This window comes from Schistocerca americana, chromosome 1, assembly GCF_021461395.2.
Source record: "Schistocerca americana isolate TAMUIC-IGC-003095 chromosome 1, iqSchAmer2.1, whole genome shotgun sequence".
Classification (NCBI taxonomy): Eukaryota; Metazoa; Arthropoda; class Insecta; order Orthoptera; family Acrididae; genus Schistocerca; species Schistocerca americana.
This window is the reverse complement of record NC_060119.1, coordinates 383156384-383173487: the sequence shown is the minus strand read 5'-3', so window position 1 is coordinate 383173487 and position 17104 is coordinate 383156384.

The following is a 17104-nucleotide window of genomic DNA, read 5'->3' as shown; positions in this document are numbered from 1 at the left end:
GAAGTCTCATCTGCCATCCTCACATGACGAGTAACACTAAGAACAATCTCCTGATGTACGCTATTTCATCGCAATGGTATTCCAACACACCTCGAACATGGAACAAAAAATAGTTCAAATGGCTCTGAGCACTAGGGGACTTAGCTTCTGAGGTCATCAGTCCCCTAGAACTTAGAACTACTTAAACCTAACTAACCTAAGGACATCACACACATCCATGCCCGAGGCAGGGTTCGAAGCTGCGATCGTAGCGGTCGCGCGGTTCCAGACTGTAACGCCCAGAACCGCTCGGCCACTCTAGCCGGCTAACATGGAGCACAGCACCATGTCAATAAAAGTTTGGAGAATATGATGACGCAGCGGTGGCTCAGCTGTTTGGCTTGCATCTTCGTCGGATGTGGGAACGCTTGTAAAATCTAACTTACGACATCCAGATAAGGCCAGAGAACGATATCCTTATACGAATTTCGCGCGCCGTACATGAGATTCTTCACGCAGGTCTTTGTGCATGTTTTCAAGAAAACTGTTACTCAATATAGCGAGACGTTCTTCCTCTTGGAGCAGAGAATAAGGAAACAAACTAAAGAAACGCAGACAACAGTGACACGAATTTTGTAATAGGTTTTCCTCTGTACACTTTTTAACGAATCTCTTCCATTAGAGGCGTGAATCGCACCACTTATGATGAATGAGTCGGCATAAGGGAGAAAGTTAAAAGTTTCTTTTTCCCTGATTTGTAGAATGCAAAATGATATGTGTCCACTCGTACTTTTCTGTTTACAAAAGTTCCTATTTAGTATATACAGTGAAGAGCCAAAGTACCGGTACAACTGTCTAATGACGTGTAGGGCCCCACGAGAACGCAGAAGTGCAGCAACACGACGTGGCATGGACTCGACTAATGTCTGAAGTAGTGCTGGAGGAAATTGACACCATGAATCCTGCAGGGCTGTCCATAAATCCGTAAGAGTACGAGGGAGTGGATATCTCTTCTGAACAGCACGTTGTAAGGCATTCCAGACATACTCAATAATGTTCATGTCTGGGGAGTTTGGTAGTCAGAGGAAGTGTTTAAACTCAGAAGAGTGTTTCTGAAGCCACTCTGTAGTAATTGTGGACGTGTGGGGTGTCGCATTGTCCTGCTGGAATTGCTCAAGTCCGTCGGAATGCATAATGGACATGAATGGATGCAAGTGATCAGATAAAATGTTTGCGTATGTGTCACCTGTCGAGTCGTATCTAGATGTATCAGGTGTCCCACACCATTCCAGCTGCACACGCCCCACACCATTACAGAACCTCCACCAGCTTGAACAGTCCCCGGATGACATGCAGGGTCCACGGATTCGTGAGTTGTCTCCATACTCTTACACGCCCATCCGCTCGATACAATTTGAAACGAGACTAGTCCAACCAGGCAACATGTCCGTCATCAACAATCCAATGTCGGTGTTGACGGGCCCAGGTGAGGCGCAAAGCTTTGCGTTGTGCAGTCATGAAGGGTACACGATTGGGTCTTCGGCTCCGAAAGCCCATATCGATGATGTTTCGTTGAATGGTTCGCACGCTGACACTTATTGATGGCCTAGCATTAAAATCTGCAGCAGTTTGCGGAAGGGTTGCATTTGTGTCACATTGAACGATACTCTTCAGTAGTCGTTGGTCCCGTTATTGCAGGATCTTTTTCCGACCTCAGCGATGTCGGAGATTTGATGTTTTATCGGATTCCTAATATTCGCGGAACACTCGCGGTGATGCTGTGTCCCATCGCTCGTGCGTCGACTATAACACCACATTCAAACTCATTGAAATCTCGATAGCCCGCCATTGTAGCAGCAGTAACCGATCTAACAATTGCGCCAGACACTTGGGGCTTATATTGCCGTTGCCGACCGCTGCGCCGTATTCCGCCTTTTACATATTCTGTTTTTGAATACGCATGCCTATACTAGTTTCTTTGGCGCTTCAGTGTATTACAATCACTATTATTTCCTGAGATTTTCTTTTTTTAAATTAACTTCTAGTTGTGACCCTTTACAGCCTTCTTCTGTAGTGGTCACTAGATACTCTCCACTGTGTCCTCTTCTGAACATCTTCCTCCGTCTATGTGCAAGTTCGCCCTTTTCTAGTTTCGTCGACTATCCCTGTTCTCTTCCTGCCTCTTCCTCTCATTTCTTCCACTTTTCCTGTATTCTAATATTCTTTGTTGCAGACAACTGCTACGCAGTACACGTCCCAGACACGATTTTTCCTCTTTCCGATCATCAAGAAGCACTAGTTGCGTTTATCAGTAAAAAATAGATCAGTCCGTATGTTCAACAGTGGCAAACACCAACACTTATTTGCCTCCGCTCGTAAGAAGATTCGTTGTGAAAACTTCACGACGTATCTAACATGACTATTTGCTTCATATCAGCTAACTATGAAATGAACTTTTTTCCTGTTTTGCCATGAAATTTAATTTTTTCCCAAAAGAATTTTGTCTTACGTTCGGTCGAAAGCCTTAGGCAGATAACAGAAATACCCACTTGGTGAAATATTTTCGTTTGTATATTTTAATATATTATAGAGAAGTGGTAGACGGCATGTCCAGCAGAGGCCCTTCTGTAATCGAAATCGTGTCTTCTTCAGAATCTCGTAGTTGCAGATATGCCAAACCATTCATAACTATATTACTTTTCCTATCACTTTTGAGAAATCCGCTAATACGGAAACGGGTTAAGAGTTACTAATATATGTCCTAATATTTTTCTTGGAAAATGATCCAATAAGGGCACACATTACCTGACCAAAAGTATCCTGACACCTATTTTTGGACATTAATATAGGGTGTGTCCACCCTTTGTCTTTAACACAACTTGAACTCTGCTGGGGACAGTTTCAATGAGGCGTCTGAATCTGGAAGAATGGAAGCACATTCTTCCTCGAGAGCCGAAACCAAAGAACGTAATGAAGTCGGTCGCTGGGGTCTGGAGCGAAATCGACGTTCCAGCTCACCCCAAATGTGTTCTGTCTTTTTTAAGTCGAAACGCTGAGCAGGCCAATCCATTTTAGAAGCTTTATGTCCACAGACCATCGTCTCACAGATGCGGCTATATGACAGGGTGCACTGCTATGCTGATACAGTCATCGTCTGCAAAATTTACTTCTACTCTATGGAGTACACAGTGCTGTAAAATGTGTTCGTCTCCTTCCGCACTTAGCGTTTTCTTAAGCGCAATGAAGGGACCAACCCAAACCCCGAAAAGCTTCCCCATAACATAACACCACCTCGTCTCTACTGTACCACTGGCACCACACAGGGTGGCACGCAACGTGCTCCAGGCATTCCAAAACCCAAACGCTTCCACCTGATTTCCACAGCGTACAGCGAGATTCATCTCTCCAAATCATTCGCTTCCAGTCACCCACTGTCCAGTGGCGTCTCTGTTCACAAAACCTCAAGGGTCTCTTATCACTGTCTACAGAAATTTGTGGTCTATGAAGAGCTGCTCGACCGTTGTTTCCCATTCTTTGTAACTCCCCTTCCTACACACAGTCACTGCAGATGGCACTCTGGAACTCACGAATAACCCCTTCTCGCTGATTTTACGCGATTTTTTACAAGCAAACTCCGCGATGATCGACAATCCCTGCCTGCTAGTACATGATGTCTGCCAAGCCTTTGTTTAGCTGTGGTTGATCTCTTACATTTCCACTTTGGAATCACTTCACCAAAAGTCGACTTTGGAGGCTGTAGAAGAATTGTAATGCCCCTGATGGATTTGTTGCTTGACATCAGGTGACTAGCCTACGTTCGCCTCTGATAAGCTCTCCTGACCGATCCATTCTGCTGTTGTTACTTTGTTACTGACAACACAAAAATCCCTGCCTCCTTTTGCACTGGTGGGTCTGCCTCTCGTGACATTCGGTGGTCAGTTCCGCGTTAGATAGGTGTGTTCGGAACCTTTGGATCGGATAGTGTATACGAACAAGTAACTGTTTTTTCTTCCTTACATTTTCTTCCCGTAAAGGTATAGTAGGAGAGTAGGCGTTCGATTTTTGGCCAATTTGAGAGTCAGGGTAAGTTCACTCAAATCGAGCTGGTAGTGGGTCAGCGCATGTCCCAGTTGAGAATATTTGAGAGTGGACAGTTCGGACATTTGCCTTACAACCTCTCGAATATCTTAGTCATAATGCGGAGATGAGAACTATTTTTTAATTTAATTATGGATCATTATGTCGCAGACAGGAAGTGAAAAAGTAGTAAGTGTGTAAATGTGTTTGTTGTTGTGGACATGTAAGAAGGTCGACATCTGCAGTGCACCCGTGTCTTTTCCGATCGGAGGCAATGAGACTCCAGCGTCTATTAATGGGCACTATGTGGTCCTGGTAGATCTACACTGATGTTTTCTAACTGTCGGGACCACGTCAACTATCTAGGAGCGCCAACTCGGAAGCGTGCTCGCACGCTAGCAAGTTTGTATCTGACCCCGAGTAAGTGTCAGTATCTGGCGGCATTAAAATAAGAACAAATGAAACCGGAAAAACTTACAACTGACGTAAATCAAAGTATGAAACTAGGTTTCTCTCTGTCTGACACTACTCAACACATATTTGGACGGAGTCATGACTTGGCAAAAAATAGATTAACAAATGGTTCTGAGCACTATGGGACTTAACTGCTGTGGTCATCAGTCCCCTAGAACTTAGAACCACTTAAACCTAACTAACCTAAGGACATCACACACATCCATGCCCGAGGCAGGATTCGAACCTGCGACCGTAGCGGTCACGCGGTTCCAGACTGTAGCGCCTAGAAACGCACGGCCACTCCGGCCGGCAATAGATTAACAGAAGCTTTTTATAATTCGTGATAATATACTAACGACAGTATTATTTGCAGAAGATCAGGTAATCATAGGTAGTTCATAGAATGGAAGTACAAGAGTCAAATCACAAAATACCGAAGTATTCAAGGAGAAAAAGATACTGGTATTCTAAGGTGAGGACCCCATCAAATCAAAAGTTGTCATTGTCAACAAAATAATTACGGAACTTCCAGAGTATTCACATTTGAGGTTTCACATGTCGTTTCTGTCGTGGTCTTCAGTCGGAAGACCGGTTTCACGCCGCTCTCTACGCTAGTCTATTCAATGTGGGCCCCTCTATCTCTAAGTAGATTAACCCAGCATGAATTTGAACGTACTTACCGTATTCAACCCATAGTCTCCACTACAATTGATACCCTCCACACTCCAGGGTCAAACTGAAGATTCTTCGATTTGTGCCTTACCAACCAATCCGTCCTCTTGGTCTTGTTATACCGCAAACTTCTTTTTCTTCAGTACCTCCTCTGAAATCTGGTTTCGCAGAACAGAGCGGATAAGGTTGTGGAAAGAACACACACAACTTTATTGCTCAAACTAGTCCACAGTTTTCTCTTTAAAACAAGAAAGATCAGTTCACGGCTGAGGGCCTAAGTAACTTCTACAGAATAAGTTTAAATGATTGCTTTTAAAATGCCGGAATTTAGAGTAACGGCTGAAGGCCTTACTTAACCAAAATTACAATATCTTCGCTGCTAAAGGCCGAAACAATATTTCAGATCAGCTAAGGAAATTCTTTAAAAGCCAAGAATTTACAAATTCCGGCTAAAGGCCATATTAAGGAAAATTCGAGTTAATTCTTCGGCTGAAAGCCCAATTTAAAAAAATTTGTTTACCTAATAAAAGAGAGGCCTTAAAGATAAGCTTTTACACAGTACAACAGAAAATCATCTTAAGAAAACTTGAAGTATCTTGCCGGCTGAAAGCCCAAACAGTCACTCAAGAATAATTAAAGACAACCTTAAGATAAACATTTACGGAACACGGCTGAAGGCCGTTTGAAGAATACAAGATAATTAAAGAGAAACTTTACAGACTAGGATTTACATATTAAAACCACAGATTCTGAAACAAACGCGGCTGAAAGCCTAAATACAGAGCAACAAGAATTTTAAATGAAACACGGCTGAAGGTCTAATCTTAAAGTTGTATGAAGTTCGGGTGAAGGCCATATACTAAACATAAGACAGACAATATTAATAGGGAGGACGACGGTTGAATCCCGTCTCCGGCCATCCTGATTTAGGTTTTCCGTGATTTCCCTAAATCGTTTCAGGCAAATGCCGGGATGGTTCCTTTGAAAGGGCACGGCCGATTTCCTTCCCAATCCCTCCCTAACCCGAGCTTGCGCTCCGTCTCTAATGACCTCCTTGTCGACGGGACGTTAAACACTAACCAGCACCACCACAATATTAATACACGGCTGAATGCCTTTCACATTACCTGCGACCAAATAAAATGACAATCACAAACAACAAACAGTGGTGTTGATAAGTGTTCCAAGGGTCGGACTGGGGAGGAAACCCGAACAACAGTTCAGGTGAGACAGGCAGCCAAGCTTAACACTAAATAATCGGGTGACAGCACGACCTAGGGACGGCTGAAGAACCGACCAACAACCTAATCAATTCCCTTTCACCCGACCAACGGCACGACAACCGAAAATATCAACGAGGACGAGGATCGCAGCGTCCGCAGCTCGTGGTCGTGTGGTAGCGTTCTCGCTTCCCGCGCCCGGGTTCGATTCCCGGCGGGGTCAGGGATTTTCTCTGCCTCGTGATGACTGGGTGTTGTGTGATGTCCTTAGGTTAGTTCGGTTTATGTAGTTCTAAGTTCTAGGGGACTGATGACCATAGATGTTAAGTCCCATAGTGCTCAGAGCCATTTGAACCATTTTTGAGGATCGCAGCAGGACTGTGTCTTAATAGTTGGTGTCTAAACACAGTCGAGGCACAATAACCAGTCAAAGAAAAGGGAGAACAACATCAAGCTGTCGACTACATGCCGTGCCGGACTGAATCAACACGGCGAGGAAACACACACTCGCTGCTCTGTTCCAACCGACCAACTGCCTACTCCAGTACGCAGACAGCATTCATCTGCTCAGTGGAAATCACAGAAGCTACACACAGTTCCATGTAAACACTTGCACCAAGAACTCCGACATCACTAAAACCAGTCACCGTGGAACAACAAGGAGAAATCACAAGTCGACACACACAGAGTTTCCATAAGTGGTCAACGACCAAATACACGTCTTCCGATGAGACGACCTACCGAAAGACCAACCAAGGTCGTCCCCACTCGAGTTATGTGTGTCGGCAACGGTCGGGCGAGTCATGGCTGTCCGGAACTCACTGCAGCTCCAACCCAGCTCAGCATGATGTCCGTTCGGAACTCGGAGACAAGGCGATCCGGGCACACTGGACCGGACCAAACCACGCAGAGGTAACACTTGCCCATTGGCCACCCGACATCTCTGCACAAGGAAGGAACCGACCCACGTCCGGCAAGATCACCAAGTGACGGTCAAAAGATCAAATACACATCACCCGATGAGACTACCAACCGGACGACCAACCAACGGTCGATCCCGCTCCAATCTCCTTCTGTCGGACATTTCATGTGTGTGGCCAGCGGTCGGCAAGTACTGGCTGTCCGCGCCTCAATGGCGCTCCGTCCCCCGACTGCTGGTCCGTCCCCGACCGCTGGTCCGTCCCCGACTGACCTCCAGACACACGACGACCCGGAAATACTAGCGATAGGTCCAGAGATAATACGACAGTGTACTTATGGATAAGCGCTGCTGCTGCCGGTCACGGGCAAGCAAACCAATTATCTAGTGGCGCCAGTAAATCGAATTAAAAGAAAACGAGGCGACAGAACCAAAAACAAGATGACGAGCAGTAAACGGCATGACCGCGAGCCGCGCGCGGCTCTTCCTCATTACTTACTGGATCTACCCATCTGATCTTAACTTTTCTATCGCACCACATTTCAAAAGCTTCTCTTCTCATCTTGTCTGAACTGCGCATCATCCACGTTTCATTTGTGTACAAGGCTACACTCCAGACAAAAAACCTGTAGAAAATTTTTTCTAATCCTTAAATCGATACTAGATATTGACGAATTTCTCTTTTTCAGATGTGCTTTTCTTGCTATTACCAGTCTGCATTTTATATCCTCTGTACTTCTGCTATCCTCAGTTTCTTTCCGCCCAAATGACTAAACTCATCAACTATTTTTAATGTCTCGTTTCCTAATCTAATACTCTCAGCATCGCCTGATTTAATTCGACTACATTCCACGACCCTTGTTCTTATTTTGTTGATGTTCACCGTATAACCTCGTTTTCAAGACATATCCATTCCATTCAACTGCTCCTGCAACTCACTTCGTGTCTCTGACAGATTTATAACGTCAACAGCAAACCGCAAAATTTTTAATTCTTCTCTCTCAACTTTAATTCCCTTTCAAAATTTCTCCTTTGTCTCTTTTACTGCTTACTCAATGTGCAAACTGAATAACACTAGAAAGAAGCTATAACGCTATCAGACTCCCTTCTCAACCTCTGCTTCCCTTTCATACCCTTCGATTTTTACAACTGCTGTCTGGTTTCTGTACAAGTTGCAGATAAACTTTCACTCCCAGTATTTTACCCATACTGCCTCCAGAATTTCAAACAGTCTGTTCCATTCAACAATATCAAAGGCTTTGTCAAAATGTACACATGCTATAACGTACGCATGCCTTTCCAAACTGATCTTTCTTGTAATCGTCTTGTACCAACAGTCTGTAAATAATTAAAGTCAATATTAGCAACCATAAATTGATGGTTCGGTGATATTCACCCCTACTAGCATCCGTCTTCTTCGGAATGGAAATTATTCCATTTTTCTTAGATCTAAGACTTATTAAGTAATAGAACCCAGTATGTTGTTCTCGACAGCGAGTGTTCATCAGAGACAAGGGCATCGTCAGGAGTGGCCCAGGAAAGTGAGATAGGACCGCTGTTATTTTCTACATACATAAATGTCTTGGCGGACAGGGTGGGCTGCAATCTGCACTTGTTTGCTGTTGATGCCATTTTGTACGGTAAGGTGTCAAAGTTGAGTGACTGTAGGAAGATACAAGATGACATAGACAAAATTTCCAGTTGGTGTGATGAGTGAGAGCTAGCCCCAAATATGGAAAAATTTAAGTTAATGCGGATGATTAGGAAGATGAAACCCTTAATGTTCGGGTACAGTATTACTAGTCTCATGCTTGATGCAGTGAAGTCGTTTAAATATCTCGGCGCAAGGTCGCAAAGCGATATTAAATGGAACGAACACGTGAGAACTGCGGTAGGGAAAACAAATGCTAGACTTCAGTTTATTGGGAGAATTGTAGGAAAGAGTGGTTCACTTGTAAAGGAGACCGCATACAGGACGCGGCGGACTGCTAGATTTGTTACCGGTAGGTTCAAACAACACGAAAGTATTACGAATGGCACTGAGCACTAAGGTACTTGACATCTGAGGTCATCAGTTCCCTAGACTTAGAACTACTTAAACCTAGCTAACCTAAGGACAACACACACATCCATGTCCGTAGAAGCAGCGCAGTTCCGGACTGAAGCGCCTATATATGTTAACGGTAGGTTCGAACAACACGTAAGTATTACGGAGATGCTTCGGGAACTCAAATGGGGATCCCTGCAGTGAAGGCAACGTTTATTTCGAGAAGCACTATTGAGAAAATTTAGAGAACCAACATTTAGCGCAGACAGCCAAACGACTCTACTGCCTCCGACATACATTCCGCATAAGGACCACGAAAGTAAGATAGGAGAAATTAGGACACACACGGAGGTATACAGACAGTCGTTTTTTTTCTCGCTCCATTTGCTGGAGGAACGGGAAAGGAAATGACTGGTAGTGGTACAGGGTACCTTCCACCACGCACTGTACGGTGGGCTGCAGAGTATCTACGTAGATGTAAGAGTATCTCACTTCTCTCACGTATCTTACAATCTTGCATATGAGATGGAATAGTTCCGTTACGGCTAATTCTCCCAACAATCTCAACAAAGCTGAGAGAACACATTGAAATGCATTAGCACTTGCTTCAGTGGAATGACGTCAGTCAAAATATGTGGCCAACCGGGATTCGAACTCGGATTTTCCGCTTATCACGAGCGGTCGCCTTACCTTTAGGTTATCCGAGAACACTTCATAGCCAGACCCAAAGTTCCATATGTTGTCAACCATGTGCCTATAAACTACACGTGCAGCCTGCATTTGTACGTGCATTATGTGTATTCCCGTACAGGGGAAATATTTTAATTGAAAGTAGCCTGTTCGGTATGGAAATGCCATGTGGCGAGGGCCTCCCATCGGGTAGACCGTTCGCCTGGTGCAAGTCTTTCGAGTTGACGCCACTTCGGCGGCTTACGTGTCGATGGGGATGAAATTATGACGATAAGGACAACACAACACCCAATCCCTGGGCGGAGAAAATCTCCCACCCAGCCGGGAATCGAACCCGGGCAGTTAGGTATGACATTCCGTCGCTCTCACCACTTTTTTTGTTGTTGATCTCATTTTGTTCTATATTGTTCGTTGTATCTGTTCGGGGCGGACGTCCTATGACACATTTAGGTTCTCCGTTGATCTGTTCACTCAGTTTTTTGTTACAGAGGAACACTCAGCTACCAGAGGCGGACGCCTGTTCGGTGTCGGCGGATAAATACGGTATCGCAGTACCTGTGTTGTTCAGAAGTACGATGCAGGGTTCCTTCTAACAAGTATTTCATGTTGGCTGTAGTCGTCGCAGTGGCTGTTCCTTCGGATATGCATGCATGTCCAAACGAACATTGCACCTTACTTCTGTACAACACAGCACTGCAGTATCGTAATCGGAGAGAATGTCGTCGACTTCCGGGAATTGGCTTCGACGTATGAACTCTTATGAACTCTCTCAAATGCTTCTCGCAGTATCATATCTCCCACCTCATTAACAATTATTTTTTCTTCTCTTTCTGAAATATTGTCAAGCTTGTTTTCCAGAGTAGAACAATATTTGGCAAGTAACCAGTGCACTTCAGATATTTTCAGGGAATTATGGCCTTTAGGACAGTTAATGCAGTTGCAGAGGACGTGCGTGGTTGTGTTATGTGTGTGTATACGCCTCGCAGTCGTTGCTAACGCATCAGCCACAGCGGCCGGCGCCGCCGTAAGCGGCTAGGTACGCTCGCGTGTGTGTGCACAGCCTAGTTTGATGAATTATATGTCATTTGCTTAATGTAACGCGCCGGCTACTGATCACGCTCGTAAAGTATACATGATTCGCAGCGCGTGTCACATTTAAATACATACACAGTATATGTTGAGGTCCGCGCAAACATTATCAGCCAGGTCCGTGTGCTCTGCGGCCGGCAGTATCAAAAGCGCTGTATAAGTATACACGCAATTAAAGCGTTTACCCTGCGCTGGGCCGGCTGTGTATGTCTTCCGCGCTATTTACGGGCCAGCCGCTGCGGCCAACTGGCTCAGCCGGGCTCGTATTTTAAATAAATTACTTGCACTGCATTAGCGCCGCTTGCACTCTCGTGCTCTGCTGGACATCCCACCACTATCTGTGTCACGACTTTTTTCCCTGTGTCAAACACGACGTGTTTGTGCAAATGTTTATCAATATTAGCTGTTTGTCTTTCCATTTACCTTGACTCTTCATACTAGCTTTCCTTTTCTCCTTAATTTGGTATTTATGGCTTCCGCAGAATTTTTCTTTATTTTCGCTATAGCGAGTAATAATGAATTTAGAAATAAAACTTGCCTACCATTGACTACATAGATCATCGTCTGCAACATTGATTCAGGGCCAAGTATTCAGTATCGGAATGAATAATTTAGTTTCTCTCTGGCTTGCAGAACTCGTTTTGATTAAACGAACAACGTGTACGCTTTACTCAAATGACATTTGTTAATAACAGCACAAAATGATCAGTGAGTAGATACAGGTATCAGGCACTTTACACAACAATTAATCGTATTTCTGTCATTACAAGTTGTCAAAATCTAAATTTTTCAGTGATCGTGCTTATAGTTCTGCCATGTGAATTTATTTATGGCATCGTGCCAGCCTCTAAACTGAGACGACGCTATAATACTTCAGAACCGCTCTTCAGTCGGCATAGTGGTTTGATGTAACTAACCGCGATACTCTATCTATGTAAGCATCTTCATCTCTAAACAACTACTGCAACATCTATTTGAACTTGTGTCATGTATCCATCTGTTGGTCTCCCTCTACAATTCTTCCCCTCTACGTTTCCCTCCAATACTACATTGGTGATACCTTGATGTCTCAGAATGTGTCTTATCAATCGATCCATTTTTACCGGAAGCATCACCTTTTGTCCATCAGGTACTCCGTGGGTATGTAGATTTGACTGGTACTGAGTCTATCACCTCAGACCATATAAAATGACAGATTACTAAGATGAAGCTAATAATCTACCTGAAAAAATCAACTGCTATCCACATTGGAAAACGTTATTTCATAAGTTCCTGAACTCGTTAGGCGCCTCGCCTCTTGCTTGTGGTTGGAGTACCTGGGCATTTCGACAGATTAATTTACTTTAATGATTGCTGAATGATAGAGTTTGATCTTGTAACATAACATCTTCTCAATCAGAGGCTAAAACTCACTCAGGACAGACAAACGTCGAGGTTATAAAACAATTTGAGAATGAATTTACATAATTACAACAGAACAATGATAAGAAAATGAATGGTTGTTGGGACCACCACCAGCATGGTGCTCGACAATTACGACTGAGATGGTGCTGAGACATATAAATGACACGAATTACGTTTTCAACCGTGACTGCAAAATTACATAATTACGCAGAAAAGGTGTGAATTCGATCAGAACACGCAGCAGATCTGCTAATATAGCAAGAACCAGGAAGGAAAGGCACTAGGCGGGTGAGCGTCAATGAGTTAACTCGCTTACGAAACAAAACGTGAGTAGTTACAAAAAGAATCTCCTTTGAAGCATGTATCAGGTTGCAGAAAAACTTGCATGCCACTGCGTGAAGCGCGTAGATCAAGTTAGGAAGACTAAAAAATAGGAAATAGAAACCAGGAATTAACTCTTCCTCCCTCAGTAAATAACGATTTACGAAGACGGGAGTGTGCATTACAAATGTGATCTTACTGTGACTGTCATTGAGGTGGTTGCCGACAAGTCGGCGTGCGCCGAACTGTGCCCGCTGCTAACTGTTGCTGCGGTGAGCCGGAGCGACGAGATTGCGAATCGCGGATCTCTCATCATCCTCGTGATTAATCACCACGGGTGCGCGTACGTTCAGAGTGAAACTTAGACGACTTCGCAGAGGGCCGAAGTCAAGAAAAAACGATCGTGGAGTCTAGAGCAGCATTGCCAAGTAGAAGCTCCAATCAGATAGCCCACACCAATCGGAATAAGAATACCTCTCTCAGTTTTTGGTAGACTTCCTTTAGACTTCGGAGAGGCGCTTCGCACAGTCTTTCCTAGCCAATCTCAGAAAGAGCTTAAGTGCTCTCCAATCAGGAATCTACACGGTGCACATGCCTGGAGGCCACACGCAACAGGATAGTGTCAAATGGATAGCTGAGGTCTCCACCCACAGGTAAATGGCAAGCAGAATTCTCACCGCTTCCACCAGTAGTTTTCTGTTGTGATATATGGGACACGAGTCTCCCATTCCGCCGCTCTGTGTCTGCGGCGGCTGAGGAGAAAGGTCTGAAACAGGCCGTCGGCTCAGACTTCTTTTAGTGAATTTGTGTCACAAATTTCGTTTCTCCCCAGTTCTATTCAGTATCTGTCCACTAGTTACTCGATCTACCCACCCAATCTTTAGTATTGTTCTGTAGCACCACATTTTTAAAGGTTTTATTCCCTTCTTGTCTGAGCTTCTTGCTGTCCATTATGCCCTTCCAGACAAATACTTACAGTAATGACTTCCTAAGACTTAAATTTATATTAGACGTTGACAAATTCCACTTTTTCAGAAATTTTTTTCTTGCTGTAGCCAGAATTCCTCTCTGCTTCGGCCATCATCAGTTACTTCGTTATCTAAAAAGCAAAACTACTTTTCGTGTCTCATTTCCAAATATAATGGCCCCAGCCGGCCGGAGTGGCCGTGCGGTTCTAGGCGCTACAGTCCGGTCGCAAGTTCGAATCCTGCCTCGGGCATGGATGTGTGTGATGTCCTTAGGTTAGTTAGGTTTAAGTAGTTCTAAGTTCTAGGCGACTGATGACCTCAGAAGTTAAGTCGCATAGTACTCAGAGCCATTTGAACCATTTTTTATAATGGCCTCAGCTTTACCTCATTTAATTCGAGTAAATTCCCTTACCTTTGCTATATTTTTGTTGATGTTCATCTTAAAACCTCTTTTCAAGATACTTTACACTTCGTTCTCCTGCTCTTCCAAGTCCATTGCTGTCGCTGACAGAATTACAACGTCTTCGACAAACTCAAAAGTTTTTATTTCTCCTCCGTGAACTTTAATTCCGTTTCCAAATTTCTTCCTGGTTTCATCTGCTGCTTGCTCAATGTGCAGAATGAACAACATCGCTTATAGGCGACGACAGTGCCCCTATTCCCTTCTCAACCCCTGCATTGCTTTCATGTCGTTCGACTCTTGCTGCAACTGCAGTCTGGTTTTTATAAAAGTTGTAAATAGTCTTTGCTTCACTTCTACGCACTTTATAACAGAAGAAGTTCAAAACAGGTTGAATTACATTGCTAACTTAATGGTTTGTGCATAAGTGTGCGGTGAATCTCACTGCGTTGCGTTACTACCTGTATTACCTCGGCAAAAGCTGTTAAGACACCTATTCCCTCTCCTTTCAAAGACAAATGGCATTTGGCACATAATTTTCTAGCTGTTGCAGAGTTTAATATTCGGGGAAGGCTTGTCACTAAGGTACGGTGCAATCAGGGAGAAATTCGTGTCTTCTCTCTTAGCAATATGAATACTTGTTCTGTTTCCTGCCAGACAATGTATTTGCTTCAAAACAAAAATATACATAGCATTCACCACAGACACTGGGAGGGCCAATTTCTACACTAGCTGGAAAGGACCCACTTCGCCTGATCCTTTTTTTATTTGTTTTCTGTATTGTAAAAAGTGTACAAATAATCATCTCATTTGTATAGATTTAAATAATTTTTATAAATTATATTTGGTGCTTTGCTTTTGTACGCAAAGGAGAATAATTTTAATAGTTATCCAATACCATACTCAGCTAAGGATAGCTGATAGTTAAAGTATTGTACATGAACCAGTCTTCAGACATCCTTATCACCTGCTACAGCGCAGGTAAAGAGGCCAGTGAAAACGATCCGTCAAGACAGTCTTCAGATTCTATATGCCTGTCAGCAGACGGTAGACCATCAGCGTAGCGCCACTTAGCTACAGGGTGTCGAAGGACTTGCCTGCCTGCTGCCTTCAGTCAAGTGTTGTCTTCTTACAGGTACGTTTTCAAAGTGCTCAACAAAGGTGCACGGGTAACACTGAGGATGTTGCGGAATTAGGGGGTATTGCTGGGACACCATGTCACTTCTCCTCCCCCCCCCCCCTTCACATTCCTCCATGATGACGCCATAGGAGGGTACGAAACAGGAGGGTTGGAAAAGCTAATCACACTTTGCTGCTTCGGATCACGTTCAAATTTCGTCGGATGATTTTGAACGGTCACTACGGTGCCACCCTGCATACCAAAGCAAAAATTGCGATCGCGCTGCATCCCAAGAGAGTTGGTGCCCCACGATGTCCTTGGAGAAGTGGTGAACCTTCACTTTGGCTATCGGCAGCGTCAAACGTTGTCAAGAACGTCGTTCTGTTGTGCTCTGTAAACAGTCAGTTTTGATCGTGAAATGTGTATAAATGAACGCCCCAAGGAAAGGGGTGGTTTCACTGACGCCCTTCATGCCACCTCCTGAAGTCTTTTCGTGTCGATTGTGAGTGATGATGTGATTGAAATGTTTCACTCGGCCAACTATACGAGGTCCGAGGATCGCGTTTCCGACCTCCATCGGAGAAGCGTCAAGAGAACAGGTGAGATGTGTTAAGGGGAACGTTTTCGTGTGACGGCTTCCCATCGCGTGACACATCCACGGTGATGTTTGGCAGAACTGCGGAGAAATTTGGTGCCGGTATGACATAATTAACCGACCTTACAACTGACATGAACTTCTGAGGTCTGGTCTTTGTCCGCATATATCGACGAGCCCGAGGGTGACGTCGCAGGGCACTCCGCTTTTGCACCATTACAGAGGAAAGCTGTAGGCACCTTGGAACCAATTTCACACTTCTACTTCGCAATGGGGAAAAATGAGGGGTTTTACAGAAATCACCTTTTAATTATTCTACGCGGTGTAATATATATCTTTCTCAAAGGAACTTCTCTGTTCATTGAGTTAATACTAGACATAAAGTAATCTCCACATGGATCTTTAATCACTTACTTTAGTCTTGGAAGGTGTCGGTTATCCAGGAACACACATTTTCAATAACTTGTCAGCAATCGTAAAATGTTGAAATACTAAAAAAGTTCGGTTTAAGAGGGGACTAAGGGATCTCTATCCAACTCCTAAATCACTGACGATTTTTTTAGTAAAACTGTCTGATGTGTACATATAATTTGACGTATCAAGTAATTTGAGTATTACATAAAATCTTACTTCTGTACATCTTCAGTGCTTTAATGTGATCAATGCAAATCAAATAAGTGTTGTAAACTGATTTCCTCTTGGATGATGCTTGTTGAAGATTATCACACGCAAATCAGTGCATTGTAGTTTGCAAGTTTTGAGCTACGTATATTATTACGATGGAAATATGTTTAAGATTTTTTTGACTTATTGCACACCCATGAACACCATTTGATTTGGGATCTGTGAAAGCTACATTAGTAATCACTTTTCATGGTAAATATATGTTGTGTATTCTGGTTTTATGACATATACTACATCATTGAGGATCTCCTCACTATGGATATGTGAAACAAAAAATTCATCTAACGTATCTAATTTTTTAAAAAAGGATGCTGACAACAGAGTTACTCGAATTGACTCTCTTGTAAAGTTTTTTTATCAACAATCAATCACAGTTCGAAAACAACAGTAACATTCATAAATACACTACTAGAAGGAGAAATTTTTTACGTCAGATGCATTTTTCCGCCGGCCGGAGTGGCCG